The sequence below is a fragment of the Haliotis rubra genome, unplaced genomic scaffold (assembly GCF_003918875.1).
Source record: "Haliotis rubra isolate DU_JTF1 unplaced genomic scaffold, ASM391887v1 Scf1658, whole genome shotgun sequence".
Lineage (NCBI taxonomy): Eukaryota > Metazoa > Mollusca > Gastropoda > Lepetellida > Haliotidae > Haliotis > Haliotis rubra.
This window is the reverse complement of record NW_025765623.1, coordinates 26,875-40,260: the sequence shown is the minus strand read 5'-3', so window position 1 is coordinate 40,260 and position 13,386 is coordinate 26,875. Positions and strand designations below refer to the sequence as shown.

The window sequence follows — 13,386 nt, the reverse complement described above, 5'->3', positions numbered from 1 at the left end:
AATGTGAGACTTGAAATTGAATTCAAATCTGCTTTGACTAAGACATTGAGCTGTGTTATCATGAGTGAAAGAAATTCCATCATAGAAATTGATAAAGCGCGGAATGTGTACATCAAGTAAACATGAAAGCTTCTGAATTGAAGTGTGCCATACAGTGTGACCCTGTCTTACAGTGTCATGTCCTGGGAGTGTATGCTAAAGACACTTTGCCTGTACTCACATCTTCCATGATAAGAAGGGGAGTTGGACTAATTGTAAATACAGACTGTAGTCAAAAGAAAGGACGTCACTGGGTTGCTATGTATTTCAAAGGAAAGAGAGCAGAATTGTTTGACAGCCTATCAGAACCCATTGATGCTGTATTTGATAGTTACCTAAAATCCTATGTTAAATCTTACTTGCACAACAGTAAACGGATACAATCTTTAGATTCAAATGTGTGTGGGTTCTATTGTTTGTATTATCTGTTATGTACATTGAAACCTCACTGGAGTTTTCATCGTATTGTTCATCAGTTTGACATAAGGAACTTCCTATGGAATGATACTTTTGTATCTCAGTATATATGCAACTATTTCAAATACTGTACCCCTTCTTGTTTTTAATTGACAATGATGTACAATGTTTTACCATGTGTATAAAAAAACAAACAAAAAAAACAAAAACAAACAAAATAAAAATAAAAATAGATTTAGTTCAAAATGATGTTTTGTTATGTATAAATACCCTCCATGCTTGTGAGTAAGTTCAGTTTCATACTGAACAGCAGACCAAGATACATCATGGATGAAAGTGCTTGTCTGTTACCTTTTAAAACGCCTACAACCATATCCGTGATAGGCGGATCATCAAGTGGTAAAACCTTTTGGGTTTCACGTCTGTTAAGACAAGCCAATATCATGTTTGATCCTGCACCCAAATTGATTATTTACTGCTATGCTGTGTGGCAAGATGTCTATAGTGAGCTCAAGACAATCATTCCCAATATTCGTTTTCAAGATGTCCTCCCCACAGAACAGGAGTTAAATTCATATTCTCTAGAATCAGATAAACATTGTCTGCTGGTAGTAGATGACTTCATGCAACAAGTGTGCAAAAGTCAGCTGTTTTTACACCTATATACCACATTATCCCACCATCTAGGAATTTCTGTTATCAACATCCTACAATCAGCGTATCCAAAGGGGGAATGTAACAGAACTATGTCACTGAACACACATTATTTTGTGTTATTGTCTAACCCTCGTTCGGCACATGAGTATAAAATTTTAGCATCGCAAATATTTCCAGGACAGGCTAAATATTTCACCGAATCTTCTCAAGATGCTGTAAGTAGAAAGAAATATGGTTATCTGGTCATGGATACCTCACCCTATGAACAGTATGGACGTTTGCGTACAGGTATATTCTCTGATGAGGTGTGCACAGTGTATCTGCCACGGATATAGAGTCACGAGCGTTTTGACATAACTAAGGTAATATACAGCCACGTCTCATCCTTTTCACTTTCATATTGAACAGAGTCATGGATGTGTGTGGACCATTTGATAACCTCGTGGCAGACTGTATTGAAATACCATGCAATAATATTACGTTTGGGCAAAAGTTTAGTGACAGACTGAAGTCTTTCAACAGTTGGCCTGTACAAATGAAGCAGCCCCCAAAGCTCATGGCAGAAGCAGGATTTATCTATACGGGTCAATCTGACAAGGTCTACTGTTTCCAATGCGCACTGAGAGTACATTCATGGATAGCCGAAGATGATCCATTAGCAGAGCATTTTAGACTATCTCCACATTGTGCTTATATCCACATGGTGTCTGAACCCAAAACCAACAAGGAAGGTTAGAACACATACAACTTTGAATATATTAATCACCATAGTTTTTTCAAACCTGACAACTATCTATATAACAGTCAGTTCACTTCACTTCACTTCACTTCACTCACTCTACAGTCAGCTGTCTTTGAACGTGGAACAGCCACCCTACAACATCAACATGAGTGGTCTGATGCAAAAGCATTGGGCTTTTCTTATGATGTTAGAACAAGCTAATTCTGCACAGAGAAAAGCTATGCTGACGCATGCTTCATCTGAACAGTTTAAGTCAGTGATTACACTAGTGTATAATATCCTTGTTGGAAAGATACCACTAACAGAAGACGATAAAAACCGTCTGTCACGTCATAAGTCTGTCATTCGAATCTTGGCCAGTAAGAGTGTGAGCAGACACAGGAAACGTGAGCTCATCGCTGCCTACCATTCAATTTTACCTATTTGCATAAGGAACTACCAAGCCTACTTGTCCTCAGTACAAAATGAGCAAGCCCATGATTCTTCTGACGAGAGAGAATTATCAGAGATTGATGTCCAAACAAGAAGAAGAACAGACAGCTCATCAGGCAGCTCATCAGACAGCTCAGCCACAGAAAGTGAATGAGATAGTTGATGATGATTCACAAGGGATAGCTAACTCGGAACAACCCGCTGATAATCCTGTATGCAACAAGAAGACTGAACTCCTGTTTCAAGTTCCCGACCAGTTAATCAAGGACATTACTTCTACCAAAACCATTGGGAAATTGATGTCAATGTGGTTATTTGTGAAAAACAACATTAAAAAAGGACAATTACGTGTAGATGAGCATTTACAACTTGTGGGAAACAAAAATAATGTGCTGCAAAACTCAAACATTGTCAACTTGATTCGTTTTTTTATCCTGTCACCGCGAAGTAGGCGTTCACCAGTGGGCTATAAACAGTTTCTTAAACTATTAAAGCGTTTACATTTGCCCAAACATTTCATGAAACGTATTGGAAGAAAAAAGAAAGACAAAACACAGATACATAGAAATGTTTTATTTGTTAAACGTAAAGCAGCCAAAGGTGTTCCTGGGTTCAGGTCATCAGGAACACTAGAATCGTTTTATTGAAACCACACACTCTATGTAGTCTATGTATAGTTTGTGACAATAAACAATGTGAGCACAATTGTGATTGTTACGTTTGTTCTCCTTGTGGTCTTGAAGTAGTCACACATAGTGTTCACTTTGTAGTCTTGAAGCAGTCACACATAGTGTTCACTTTGTAGTCTTGAAGTAGCCTCTCATAGTGTTCATGTTTTGCTCTTGCAGTGAAACATAGGATACATTCAGCCAGAGCAAGTTTGACTTCTGGTAGTCATTATGATGAGAAGTCAGTCATTATGATGAATCTTCCGACAAGTGCAGGCATGAGCTGTGTTCAGTTTTGCCTTCCTGACCACACATTTGTTAGTATGCGTCAGGAACCTGTGGTATGTATATTTTAATTTCGTACCACAGTAGACGCAGGTAAAGAGACCTGATTGGTCTTCACCATTTGCGTCAACAGGTAGAAAGCCATTGCAGCTTGTACACATGTAGGTTGGTTTGCTCATCCTGTAAAATAAATAGAAAATAAATAAATCAAACATGTCTAGTATTAAAACAAACATAATGACATGACTATACATTTTAAATTTCAATACGATTCTAAATTTCAATAAAAAAATTTTTTTCATAATAATCATATAGCTTACCTGTTTGGACTTGTAAAATTCCATATTTCGTGCAGATGCAGTGAGTGAGTAACTATACAGTTGATGAATAACCATAAGGTACACTATGAATCCCATCCTCTAGCACATAACGCTTGTTGTCTATAGAGGTCAAAGCCACTTTGTTTTGTTTCTGTGTGTACAAGACGTTATTGAAAGAGCGAATGAGTGAGTGAGTGAGTTATTATTTAACGTCACATCGGCAATATTTCAGCCATATCGTGACGAGAACATTCGAAAAGAGCGAATGAGATGAAAAGAACATGACACAGCTGTTTTGTCAAAAAGACACTCTTTAAACATCTTATGTCTGAGAAATTTCTTGATCACTGTTTTTTTAATACCTTTGGCTGTCTTTTTCTCAATAATTTCCTTATCCGTTTTCATCAAGAAGGAATACATTTTACTTTTTAGTCCACAGAATTCAAGTATGATGTTTCCACCTGCTTCATCCTTCATCTTGCCTGTCACCTTCCTGTTTTGATCGGAATAGAGATCCTTTGGGTCATTGGTAGCATAATTGGAAGTGTCAAATAAATGGAGATTCTGTTTCATAAACACATAGGGGTCCAGGAGGGGTTTATGTGGAGGAGCATGGACCTGCATAAAGAGACTGTCAGTGTCCGTCATGAGCAAATCTAAATGTTCATGTCCATATTCCTTTTGCATCACATTGTAGTAAAAGTCATAAATTTCATATTTAGCCAAATCCAAAATGCTAAAACCGACAGCAATGGGTTGATCTAAATGCACACTTAAATTTTCCAATTCAACAGCAACCACGTCTTCTGAATAAATTTTAACCTGTTTGAAATTGGTTTTTGAGGCCAGTTTTTGAAGTTTGGGTCTGTGTGTCACTAAGTGTACACTTATGTGTTTGCGTTTATTCATACAGAAACGACCAAACACACAGTTGTTCATCAATTTGTAACGGTCTTTGTCACAATCATCCTTTGCATTTTTGCGATTTTTCAAGTTGAGTTCCACATAGGATTTTAACCATGGACCCTGGCTAAACTTCAGCACTCTGTGTATGCGATTCAACACTAAACCATGTTTCAAATACAACTGCAAAGTTTTAAAATGAACCACATAATGTGAACGATCTTTCAAGGTACAAAAAAGTTTTCTACCGGATGATTTCTTTGGAAGTTTATCTATGAGGCGATTGTTAAAATGAGCGAGAAGCTCTTTGTGTGTAGGAGATAACTCGTCAAATGGGATATCATCATGCGTTGGAGCCATAGGGAAAGCAGCATGAACTTGGTGCAAATGACTGGGATATAACAAATCCACTTCCAGAATGTACCCATACTCTCCCCCTACCTCGATGCTTGTCCAGTCTATGGTGGTGAACTCTGCAGGTTCAATGAAATGATAATTTCCTATAGGAAGCGGTTGTAACATGACAGTAGCATACAGTGAGTTCACATCAAAGTAGAGTAGAGTGGACGTGTCTTTCTCTGGAGCAAAATCACTCATATGTTCATTGTTGCTTTCTGCATATTTTTACCAATGACAGACACGCCACCACGAATAGAATGTTCAATAAAATTGTAAGTGTCTACATCTGTGAATAGGTCCAATTTAGCCCCTGTGATTTTCATAGCAGCATCCAAACAGAAACCAGGCATGGAATAGTAGTGACAAATGTCAAGTCCATAGTCAACTAAACAACCAGTTCTAAAGGTTTCAATAACATCAGTTAACAGCAACACATCTACTGTCACATACAATCTCATGAAGTCGCTCATGGATTGGCATTGAAATGTTTGCCATAACTGATGGGCAAATGCATAGTCATCCTCACTAACACCCTGCTCAGTCAATGAACTGTAGAATGCTTCCTTTGAAGGCAAACATGTCTCGCTTAGCGTTTCCCAGGAATCCATATGTTCATAGGGAAATGGTAGTTTTCGTGTTAACAAATCTACATGCTGAGGAAATTGTTCTTTCAAATATACAAAAGAATCCGCACCTTTTTTCAACAGATTTTGTGTCAGTGCATCCAAAGAACTTTGTAAAAATTTGTAGGAATCCAAAAACACTAATCTATGGTCTACTGTGAAGGACAGAAATTGCTCAGTGGTATGAGGTATCACTGTGATCTCACGATCACCAAACTGTTGTGCTACTTCTAACAAAAGATGAGCATCATAATGTTCTAGATTGTGAAACATCACAATCACCTTTTTTCTTAGTTGAAAGTTAAGATTGCATTTGTTATGCAAGACTTGACGGAACTTCCCCGACAAGTGGTCATGATCCAATACTCTGTCTGTTCCTAAGTGCTTTCCACACAACCCACAATGTTCTGTAGTAGCAATGACAATTTTATCTTGGTTAGTGAGTTGCATGGGTTTGACAGAATTAAACAGGCTCATGATGGCATCATATTCTTCCAAAATGCTGTTGATGAAATGTTCTGCTGCGTTTTCACCTATATAGGTTTGAATGGGTTTGGAATACTGTTCATCGGTACACAACACCTTGTAGGCATAGCCGCATGGGACATGACGGTTTAAACATGAAGAATCATCATCTTCAGTCACTAACAAGCTTTCAAAATCGGCTACAATCAAAAACTTGGCTCTTTCAGTTTTGCTTTGTGATCTTAAACCGAATTCATACACTGCTTCCTCTGGTTTAGGTAAAATGACTCTTTGCGCTTTCTTAAAACAATAGTGTTTGTGAGCTTCCAACCTTTCCTGAGATGAGTAAGACCACAAGCATTTTCTACAAACAAAACACATGTTTGTGTTACCTTTTCTGTTTCTAACTAATCTGTTCAAGTTGGTAATGAGACAATAATGTGTGTTGGGTACCTTGTCTATGTCCATGGCTTCCTCATGATCCTCTAACCCCAAGACTCCCTCAAAATCATCTGGTTGACTTTCTTGTGACAATAACAATAAATCTACACACCTATTTTCCTCCACGTTCGACTCATTACTGATGTACATAGGGTACAAGGTACCATCTTCAAAACCGTACACATTGATGCTCAACTGGTTAAGCTGTTCAAAACGAGGAATGTGTTTCAATGTCATAGGAAAAGAAAACCCTTCTAAATTAAGCCTATTCAAATAGGGGAGGTAATGTGTTTCTCTTTCCTTGTTTGACGAGGGTGGGTACAATTTGGCAAGAATGGAGAGAGCAAAACATAAATCATTGTCTTTGTTTTGAATATTTAAAATACAGCGTGCATGTTTAGCCAGGGCTGGAGGAAGTGGAATGTAAGTACCACCGTTCAATGGAGCGAACTTCACCACAGTCAGTTTCAAAAGGACAATGTCAGAAACATTTAATCCTGAATGAACCCCTTCATAATCGTCTAGTGTTTGCAACATTTTGCTCATGGCATCCAAATATTGTTCTATCAAATCACTACCTTCTATGGCTATCTGCATGCTGCTCCTAAAGTAGGCCTCGTGATAATTTGAATGAGTATCTTCGCTTGGTTTCTCCATTTTAATGTGCAAACATAAAGCCCATTTAATTGCCTTTTTCTCACCTATTTCTGACTCAAGGGTTGAAATGACATTACTCTGTTCTCGGACTAGAAATTCTAATGCGTCAGTAGATGTTTGTCCTTCAAAATCATACTCTCTAACATCACCATGTAAAGCCTGACTAGAACATGGCTTTGAATGATCTTTGGGTTGACTAGGATGACGGGGCGAAGCGGGAGGAGCATTGGAAACAGGAGGTGAATCAGGGGGTGCTACAGACACTGTTGCTGGCTTAGACTTTTTCTTAGCCCTGCCTTTACCATGTCCTATCATATCATGACCTGATTGACTTTTGTGCATACGCAAAGCCTTTGAGGTGGGAAAGGATTGATCACAGGTTGGACAGGTATGAGCAGGAGATCTCTTTGGTACGCAGTGATGGTTTTGATAATCAGGAACATTTTGAAAACAATGTGAACATTGATAGTGATAGGTCACTTTTTGTCGACAGGATTTGGCATGCCTATTCAAATTATCTTTTCGGTTGAAAGTCTTCTGACACAATGGACAAGAGTATAAAGTGTCTACTCTACCACAATGTCTTTGGTGACGTAGTAAATTATGTTTAAGACCAAAGGTTTGCTGACAATGATCACAAACAAACACCGGGGTTGTTGTTCAAATCACTCATGACTGGTTACTGACCTCTAAACAACGATGTGTACAACCATTGGCTATTCATCAATGACTAAGTTACACCCCTTGAAGATCTGTAGAGAGAGGAAAACCAATAAAAGTCTCATAGCTCAGTATAATGCACATTTATATTGGGCACAATGTTTGTCTTGCTCTACCTATAAACGATCAAGGTAATGTCGAATGTTATAGAATTATCATTGCAACTAACTGATGATAGCACATGCAACACAAGCTTATACTTAAACATTACACAGACAAACTATTCAATAAAGTCAATAAAAATGCTTACCTTTCTGTTGTTTGCAAGAACTGATGAATCCTTGGTGTGACAAGGCTAGGCTTTTCCAGAATGCGTATGCTTGCCTGATGTCCTGTGAGTGAATGATAGGAAAGCCCACTCTTTTATAGATGAAATATTTTTGCAATATCATGGTTCTTTTGACTAAGTACTAACAATGTCTGTAAGGGATAATGAGTTCTGTAAAGTGCCATGTCATTGCAGTTATCGTGAGAAACTCCACCGAGTCGGATTTTATTTGTCTACATTTTAAATAGAATTCTAAAAAGATGGATTGAGTCAGCACATTCCATGAATTGCAACGTGACAGCATTGAACTGAAAAAGATGGAGTGAGTCAGCACATTCCGTGGATCGCAACGTGACAGCATTGAACTGAAAAGAAATGATGAATCAAATGGATGGGTGTGTAACATGAATAGGTACTGAGATGTCTTTGAATACACAGGTGTGTTAGGAATGAAGGCGTTGGTGTGCTACATGGTGATTTAGTAACTTTTGTGATATTGCTATCTCATTCCGTGTCAAATGATAGGTGGGGGCACAATTATTTTGTATGACAACAAGGTTCACAAGAACCATATAAAATTATCATGGGTGCGGTCAAACAAGTCACATTGTACCTATCATGAAACTTGGATTAAGAAACTCTCTTTGTGAACACAGTGAGTACCAAAGATCTTTGGTACAAGCCTTGATTTCAAAGGATAGGTTAGTGTGGGAACTGAACATCGTGCACGGTAAGAGGAGTCCTGAAACAAGACCTTCTTTGTCTACATTTTGAATAGAATTTCCAAAGTAAGGATGACACTGCGAAATGTTTTGTCATTCTTTGACACAAGAGCTCGATTTCAATGGTTGAGATTGCGTGGGAAAGGCAACATTTCTCACGATCTGTTCATCATGCAATTAAACAGAGTTGATATAAATATGAGTCGTAAAGACCAGATCATTGCTTCCACTCTTGAGCGTTGACGATGGCCGACAGCAACACATACCAGTTTGCAGAGGGACATTACCTCTCAGTGAACTACTTCAATGGTGTTGTATATACACACCTAACCAATTGGAACAGCAGAGGGGTGAAGAAATCGATATCCATGACCTCCGAGGTGTTCAAGCTGCTCATGGGGTTGGCAAAAGACTATACCACTAAAGTGGAAGAATTTGAACCGCAGCACCACCTGCCTGATGACATCTCCGAGCTGGACATAGTACTTCCGCCTGCGGTTGATCCACTAACCAGTGCATCGTCTCAGCCTCCAAGACAGGTTCCCGTCAACAATGCAAGCAGTCACCCACCACTGGCTCCAATTCCACTGACTAGACGACCAACGTCTCCAACACCCATGAACCAACCGGGTGCCATGATGCTACCACCACCATATTCAGGACCAAGCCGGGTAAACAGACCAACGCCCTATTCACGCGGTGAGTTTTTATTCAGCAATATGGGAACTGTTGAAGATGAACGCTGTGTGTACTTCTATTCGAGAAAGAGTCATTTCAGTCAACACTATCTTGTAAAGATGGAAGTGGATGGGAAAACCTTTAATTTTGCAGAACAGTATTATATGTATCGGAAAGCTTTGACTTTTGGAGATTCATTTATTGCTGAGTGTATTTTGAATTCATCATCTCCATCCGAACAGAAACATTTAGGTAAACGTGTGAAGAACTTTAATCGCACCATCTGGCATAAGATAAGTGCACAAGTGGTGGAAAAAGCTAATTATGCCAAATTCACTCAGTCTGAAGAACTTAAGTCTCTGTTGTTGAACACATACCCTAAGGTGTTAGTAGAGGCATCCCCATACGATAGATTATGGGGAGTTGGGCTCTCTCTATCAGATTCTAGGATTAGGAATGAATTAAACTGGCGTGGTCACAATTTATTGGGAAAGATCTTAATGAGAGTGAGACGACATATTTCCAGCGAGTATATAGACTGAAGAATAAAGATGGTGAATTTGCATTGTGTATTTCCCTTAGGTGGATGTTATATTTACATTTTTCCGTATCGCAGCATCTGCATCTGCTGTCCGTGCACGTGAGTGAGCCAATGGAGAACCTACAGAGTGGTAACCAGTAGGTTCACCCAGACGATACTGTCCGAGCAGTACATGACGCGAGTGTATGCAACTACCGCTTGTGTAATTGTGAATAAAAAAAAAAATTTAAATATAATATACATTTTGTTGTCTATGAACCAACAAGATCATGTGGTCTTGTTCCCTAAATGTAGACATGGATGCTTATGATGAGGTTGTGTAGTACAGTGACCAACTTCTTGTTGATCAACTCATATCATGTTGAACGATGGAAAGTAAATACTGTGTATACCATGTACTATCCTGTTAAGGGTGTATGGAGACGTCTAAACACACCATAAAACAAAATATGTTTATTAAAAAAAAAACAAAAAAAAAACACATCAGGTTACAAACCGTCATGTGTGAACGATAAACTGTAAGCAAAACATCAGGTTACAAACCGTCATGTGTGAACGATAAACTGTAAGCATAACTGTGAGGATGAAACACATCAGGTTACAAACCGTCATGTGTGAACGATAACTGTGAGGATGAAACACGTGAACGATTATAAACTGTGTAACATATGTACTGTAACACATGTTTAACCATGAAACTGTTTGTAGTGTAACACAACTGTCAAATACTAAGCGTAACACAAACAAAACCACATTGGGTTATACAAGGTTCTAATTGTTTAACTTCCTTCGTCGCTGCAACTTGCGTTGTTGTCTCATCGTCCGAAGTGACTGCACAACCTCACGTAAACGGTTAATAGCTCCATTAGCACTTGTGCGCTCCTGAGAGTGGTCACGTGATGTAGTAGTGGTTTCCTCCTGAGAGCGGTCAGTGACTTCTTGCAGTTGGGAAGTCTGACTGGATGGAGAGCCATGACGTGATTGCTCCTGTTGCAGTTGGGAAGTCTGACTGGATGGAGAGCCATGACGTGATTGCTCCTGTTGCAGTTGGGAAGTCTGACTGGGTGGAGAGCCATGACGTGATTGCTCCTGTTGCAGTTGGGAAGTCTGACTGGATGGAGAGCCATGACGTGATTGCTCCTGTTGCAGTTGGGAAGTCTGACTGGATGGAGAGCCATGACGTGATCGAGAGTGGACAGGAACTCGACGTCCATCTACTTGCATCTGGTACGTCTGAGAGGACTGACTGGATGGAGAGCAATGACGTGTTTGCTCCTGAGAGCGGGCAGGGACTCGACGTGATGGTGAACTTGGTGGTGAAGTGTGAGGTCTGTTCAGATAACGTCTGAGGCGGCGGATACGTAGATAAGAACGGATCTGGTTAATGTATCTCAGGATATGTCGTCTCGACACCACACCTGCGACGATAAGTATGAACAGAACCACCAGTGACAGCAGCGCAGTAACCACGTGGACTGAAATAAAATATAATACAAAACTCAAGGGTACAGTTTCATAACATGCTCAAATACAAAGACGCGTGAAGGTTCAGGGTAGAATGCCTTCAGCAACTCATGGGTGACACATGTCATCAGTTCCCAACTGTGCAGATCAATACGCCGTATTGCGCGGTCCACAGACCACCTCCATATAGCTGGAATATTCCTTGGTGAGGTGTAAACCTTAACTCACTCACTCACTCACTCACTCCAAAAGCTCAAAGGTGATGATATAGCAAGTTGGTTCGGTATGTACATTCACACCACGTTGCTTATGAGTTATGATGCTCACTGGTACTTACCGAGGTTGTTGTCACCATGGCGAGCGTCAACATCTTCAACGTCAACAAGATCAGTAGCATCGTCACCATCCTTAACTCGGCTGTGTCTCTCAAAGGGACCTGTGCAGGGTGGGTGAAAGGAATAGGTGTACTACAAAAAAAAAATCATATTTCTTCCTCCTCGTACATTTTCATTTCAATATTCGTTGATTCTTTATGTTTACTTAAAATCATATTTCTTCCTCCTCGTACATTTTCATTTCAATATTCGTTGATTCTTTATGTTTACTTTCCAATCGTTTAAAAAGAATTCCATTTTTTATATTCTGATCACTGATTTGAAATTTACACCATTTCTTATAAACACGGACAAGAATGATTAAAATAACGATCAAACTAATGCTTGCAAAAAATATGCCTAAAATAATACCTGTAGAAATGTTGTGGGTGGATGTTTGAACGGATGTGGAGAAGGTAAATGCTGGGGGGGGAGGGTAGTAGGTTTGGAAAAAAAGGTAGTGTGTGTTGGAGAGGATACTATAGGAAAACTAGTAGGTGTTACAGGAAAGGTAGTTGGTGGAAGGGTAGCAGGTGTTGGAGTAGGTATTGAAGGTGGAGTAGTGGATGCTATAGGAAAACTAGTAGGTGTTACAGGAAGGGTAGTGGGTGTTGATGGAATGGTAGCAGGTGTTGGAGTAGAAGGTAGAGTAGTGGATGTTAAAGGAAGGATAGTGTGTGTTGCAGGAAAGGTAGTGGGTGTTGGAGTAGGTTTTTCAGTAGATGTTAAAGGAAGAGTAGTGGGTGTTGCAGGAAAGGTAGAGGGTGTCGGAGAGAGCGTTGTGGTCGAGGCTGATGAAGACATCTGGACTGGAAATGGTAACAAGAATTAGTTTCAAACGTAACTAACAAAATTAGTTTCAAGCATAACTAAACATTGTTCAGAAATATAAGTGAATGAGTTGAGCTTTACGCTCACTGACTTGTTTGATGTGTGTGATCGATTCCTAAATGCACAGCCTGATGCTCATGCTGTTGATCGTCATGAATTGTGGCAACGGACTTAATTATTTACAGAGCAGTAACGGCAAGCAGGAATATAGGCACAAAGTGAGCGACACTCAACTCGCACACTTTGAGAGAATAAAAAATCTAGTTAGAAATAAAACCGTCTTATACCATGTAAATAAATAAATAAATCAATAAATGAGTAAAAGAAAATACTCACCGATACATTGTTTTCCCTTGACGAAAATGATCGTCTTTTCACCACCGAGCAAACTGTTGCATGAAGCTTTTCCTCCAATGATTTTCTGTAAAGAGATATCAATGATTACTTTTAATTATTATTGATAACATAAATCTAATGTTATGAGCAAGATATAATACTCCGATGTTTAAAGCAGCTTGCAAACAAACACTATTAGAATAATTACAGCTACACATGTCAATGTTGATATAAAATAACACTTACTTCGAGTTTCGGGAATTTTTTTAGATCAATTCTTAGTCGATCAGTAATGCCTTGAAGTTGAATGACTGTGGTGAGACCATATTCTGCGCCTGTGACATGCTCTAACAGCTGACCACTTATGGGTCTACATCTTAGCAATTTTGCCACTGGTTCACACA

At 39.3% G+C, this 13,386-nt stretch overlaps 2 long non-coding RNA genes across 2 annotated transcripts; both read right to left on the bottom strand.

The window, feature by feature from the left end:
- Positions 1–2,845: 2,845 nt before the first annotated feature.
- LOC124272068 lies at positions 2,846–3,684 on the bottom strand. The gene is made up of 2 exons (XR_006897237.1): positions 3,561–3,684; positions 2,846–3,420 (listed from the first exon to the last, which is right to left on the bottom strand). It is a non-coding gene; the product is annotated as an uncharacterized LOC124272068 (long non-coding RNA).
- Positions 3,685–11,127: 7,443 nt separating this feature from the next.
- LOC124272067 lies at positions 11,128–12,374 on the bottom strand. Its single transcript, XR_006897236.1, has 3 exons — positions 12,188–12,374; positions 11,779–11,877; positions 11,128–11,452 (listed from the first exon to the last, which is right to left on the bottom strand). It is a non-coding gene; the product is annotated as an uncharacterized LOC124272067 (long non-coding RNA).
- Between the last annotated feature and the right edge of the window lie 1,012 nt (positions 12,375–13,386).